Genomic DNA, 4,523 nt, shown 5'->3' on the forward strand with positions numbered 1-4,523 from the left:
CTGGAGGGCCGGAGTCCTGCAGAGTTTAGCTCCAACTTGCCTCGACACACCTGCCTGGAAGTTTCTAGTATGCTTAGTAAGACCTATTTAGCTGGTTCATGTGTGCTTAATTAGGTTTGGAGCTGAACTCTGCAGGACTCCGGCCCTCCCGAACTGAGTTTGGAGACCCTAGCACATGTCTACATGGAAAACCAATAGAAAAGTAGCGCAGTGGAATGGGTTAAGAGATGGGTTAAATTCAAAATGTATTTCGAAGAGATCAAAGGAAAAACGGCCAGACGTACAATCCATTAATTGTCATTGAAATGAATAAATGGACATTCAGATGTCCAGCTCATGAGGAAATACAGTCTTGGTTCCTGAAGTGTTAAAATCACATGTATGTCGCGGTGAATGTAAATCATCACACACCCGCTTCCACACAAAGCTCCTTTGCCAAGGTGTGTTCACAACTAAAACTGTATGAAGGAATTCCGTGTCCTCCGTTTCTGTAGCCAGGCCTTATACGTAACCAGTAGTCACAATACAACACACACACACACACTCAGACTGAAGTCTACCTCCACCCAATCAACTACACCACGTGAGAGGAAAAAATAAAGATCTATGTTGATGGGTATGTCGTTTCCGCCTGAGAGAAACTTCATGGAAAAATCAGTGCATATGGGGGAACTCCTACTGTCAAGGGGGATGATATGGCATTGCCCTTCCTTAGCAAATTGCCAGGTTTATGCTCTTTATTTCACATTTTACAGATATTATCGCTCAGTTCTGTTGGTAGCACCAGATAGAAGCAGATTTGCGATGGGATATTGATCATTTTGTTTAACTTGAATAATTGCATCCTTTTTCTGGGAATGTTTTGTTAGTGTTGTTTGCTATCACTATTTTTTTATTTATTTGTTTATTTATTTATTTATTTATTTTACCCTCAGGTATATGGTCTTAAAATTGATCACAAAAAATTGGAGCAATGAAGCAATTGACATCCAAACATCTGTTGATAATTTGACCCTAGTCCAAGCAGCCTGGCTGAAACTTGAGAGATTGTTCTTTCACAATGAGATAAAGTGTTACGAACCCAACCCACAAAGCCACGTGTGAAGTCCAAGCCTCAATGTGTTCTTCTGTTTGAGGTTAGGAGGTTATTAAACTATGAATGTTCCCTATTGCTCCTCCGAGGGTCTTTAACACGCTAAAAAATTGAGCTGCACCTGCATTCAGACGGGACTTTATGCTCCCTCCCTTCCTCTCAGTACATCTACAAGCAATTTGGTTCTTGTCAATAAAAAAGAAGGGAAATGTTTCAGTAGGGTGTTTTACTTTATAACGTCTAGCCCCGCCAAATTATATTTGGGGACAAGACCTTTTCCACTTGTGTTGACCATTCAGGATATGTATTCTCTAAAAGTTTCCACCAAAAAATGTGAAAAGTTCCCATGGCAACTTTTGCAAAACAAGGTGAAGTGCTCACTGGAGACTTACGGCCTGATGTTTCTATTGTTTTGAGGGACAGTCATTAAATGTGTTGTAGATGTAGTTGACTCATGGCTGGTTTTGGTCATCTGAGAGCAAAGCAAGTGTGATGACCAAACTGTGGTTTGTCTGTCTGAATGCTCTCCAGGGACTGTATAACCTCAGAACAACTTGTTTTCTTTCTTGATAATATGAGGTATCCTTTTGTCTTCAGGATAATGGTTTCATTCTTCAAAAAGACACAATCAATCCAACCCGAGTCATTTTATCACATTCTGATCATATTTTCTGAAAATGTCAACTCGGCTTTCTTCCACTTAAGATGGCTAAACTTCAAGATCACACAGCTAAACTATAACACTCTATGTCCATTATTATTATTATTATTATTATCACAATATGAAAATGTATTTGCATGTGTAGTGTAAATGGTTCCTTGTTTGGTTCACCCCAAAATAAAAATGTTGGCATCATTTGAATGTCATTATCCTCATGGTGTTTTAAACTTTCTTCTTTGAAACACAAACAAAGATGCTTTTCACATATCTTTTCCATACATTTTCTTGGCTGTTGACCAGAGCTGGGTAGATCACTAACAAGTCCAGTACTGATCCCAAATGGCATGCCAAAAATTGTAGTTAGAAACGCAATCCATTATATTACACATTTTAGATAAATATAACTTTTATGATTACTTTTAGATTACTTTTGACCTAACATGCTTATCACATTGTTTAAATAGAATAGTTTTGTACCATATTGATGTCAAAATACAAAGAGAAAGAAAATATATTCGCTGTTAATAACATCATGAAATCCATTAAACATTACATTACAACAAGGTTTCCTGAACTCAGGTTTGTGAATTCAATGAAAAGCTAAAAATGTATTAAATAATAATTAAAAAAAAAATGTAAAAAATAAATTAAATTATTTTAAAATAATAATAATAAAAATAAAACACTTACTAAAAATATGTAATTTGTTTACCTGCGTGTCACGTTACCATTAACCAAACTTGAAAACTCAAAGATTTTCTGAATATACTTAAGTGGTAGGCTGTTTTAGAAAGGAAAATTTAAAAGATAAAAAAGAAGAATTTGGGAGAATCAATAAATGATGAGTCATTTATTGCTATTGTGTGAATATGTAATCTGATCAATAAAAAAGTAACTGTAGTCTGATTATGAGTATTTTAAAATGTAATATAATCTAATTACAAGTGCTTATTTTATTGGAATCTGATTACATAATCCATATTACATGTAATCAGTTACTACCCAGCACTTTATAGCAGATAGGGGAGTTCAATAAGAGATACTAATTGATTTAACAGGTTAGAGGCAACACAATTATCTGTGCTCCAAAAATTTGAAGTGCTTTCCACATTTCACACAAAAGGCAGAGGCATTCTGCATTTAACCTGTCAGCTATATTCCAAGTCCTAATGTGGCACTTTCATTTCTGGAAAAAGGTTGAAATGGACATTTTACTGACATTTACTGAATATCATCCATTCTGCTGTAGCTGTGCTTGCATACATTTGAACTTGAGGTGCCAACACACGTATATGACAGTTCGTAACTATATTACATTTTGGTGAATTGATGGCAAATTCATACATTCTCATTTGTACGTTTCCGTACAATCTGGAGCTTTTTTTTTTTTTTTAGGAAACAAATCATATAAAACTTTAAAAGAAACTGACAATTTGTAAAATAGTTGTTTTCTCAAGAGATTGCATTATACAGACACATTTCTCAGGTTTGATATCATTGAATCAGTTGTTGTTGATTCTCACGTGTCTTGTCACAATTATTATTGACATCAAAACTGCCTCTTAACAATCCGTAATTAAATATAAATGGTGGCTCAACACCTTTCATCCCCATTAAGTAAATAATCTCTTTTTTTTTGTATCTGTACACAATGCTGTAGCTTTCTTCAAAAAAGCTCCCAAATCACCTTTAGATCTCTCTCTTTTTTTTTTTTTTTTACTGTCTGGATGTGCCGTGGCAGGGCACAAATCAGAATCAGAATCAGAATCAGAATTAGCTTTATTCGCCAGGTGTGCAAACACACGAGGAATTTGTTGTGGTTTCTTAAGGTGCTCCTGGTCCATACAGTACATACATGCATACATACATACATACATACACATCTGACATGAGAACAGAAAAAAACAAACAAAAAAATTAAAAATAAAAAAAACATATTTAAATAGTAAAACTTAACAATAAATAATGTGTATGAATCCGGAACAGTAGATTTATGTACAGATTTGTGCATCATTTACTCTATATAGAACTGTATAAATAAAGAGATATGCATATGTATTTACATAATACTTGAGAAAGAGGCAATAATTAAGGATGTAGAATGAATTACAGAGATGAATTACAGAACGCAGGTAATGATTCATATGTTAGCTGTTTAAGCTGGAGATGGCATGGGGGAAAAAACTGTTTTTATGCCTAGATGTTCTAGTGCACAGAGATCTGTAGCGTCTGCCGGAGGGGAGAAGTGCAAACAGGTTGTGTCCGGGGTGAGAGGGGTCTTTGATGATGTTTCCTGCCCATTTCTTCACTCTGGAGTCGTACAAGTACATCACAGAAGTAAATCACTTCTAGCTCAGAGAAACGAAACATTTCAGATTCTTGTGAAAGGCAGAAGTCACACTACCTCAGTCTTTCCACTGAATGCCTGCAGGGTGAAAAAACCCTCACTGCCTAAATATTCTCATTTTCCAGCAGCACAATTCCTTCCAAGAACTGTTCTGCTCTTATCACCTCATAATCACTCTACTCCCCTCACCTTTTAGGAAGTACGATATGTTTTGATTGACATGTTCAAATACTATATATATATTATAATATACTACTAGGGCTTCTTAAAATGTCAAGACCCTGGACATTCTCTCAACAAATTTTTACGAGGTGCAGGGCTGCTTTTAAAGAGTTTATTTTTATTTATTTATTTTTTTTTGTCTCTTAATAGGACATCAAATATAAAACATGTAACCTCTCTGGTGCTGTTCGGACTGAAAT

The 4,523-nt window shown here is 35.4% G+C and overlaps 1 protein-coding gene and 1 long non-coding RNA gene across 2 annotated transcripts in view; one reads left to right on the forward strand and one right to left on the reverse strand.

Annotated features, from left to right (window-relative positions):
• LOC107653499 (uncharacterized) overlaps positions 1 to 654 on the reverse strand; it is a 5,709-nt gene extending 5,055 nt beyond the window's left edge. Inside the window, exons 1-2 of the long non-coding RNA XR_001630232.1 lie at positions 576 to 654; positions 349 to 351 (exon numbers count right to left, since the gene is read on the reverse strand). This is a non-coding gene — a long non-coding RNA (uncharacterized LOC107653499). The remainder of the gene's footprint in view (positions 1 to 348; positions 352 to 575) is intronic.
• Positions 655 to 664: 10 nt separating this feature from the next.
• The window catches only part of lpar1 (lysophosphatidic acid receptor 1), a 63,680-nt gene continuing 59,821 nt past the window's right edge, over positions 665 to 4,523 (forward strand). The window contains exon 1 of the mRNA XM_016440232.1: positions 665 to 726. The gene's annotated coding sequence lies outside the window, so the exon portion shown is untranslated. The remainder of the gene's footprint in view (positions 727 to 4,523) is intronic.

Source organism: Sinocyclocheilus anshuiensis, unplaced genomic scaffold, assembly GCF_001515605.1.
Source record: "Sinocyclocheilus anshuiensis isolate Anshui unplaced genomic scaffold, SAMN03320099.WGS_v1.1 scaffold3, whole genome shotgun sequence".
Taxonomy (NCBI): Eukaryota; Metazoa; Chordata; class Actinopteri; order Cypriniformes; family Cyprinidae; genus Sinocyclocheilus; species Sinocyclocheilus anshuiensis.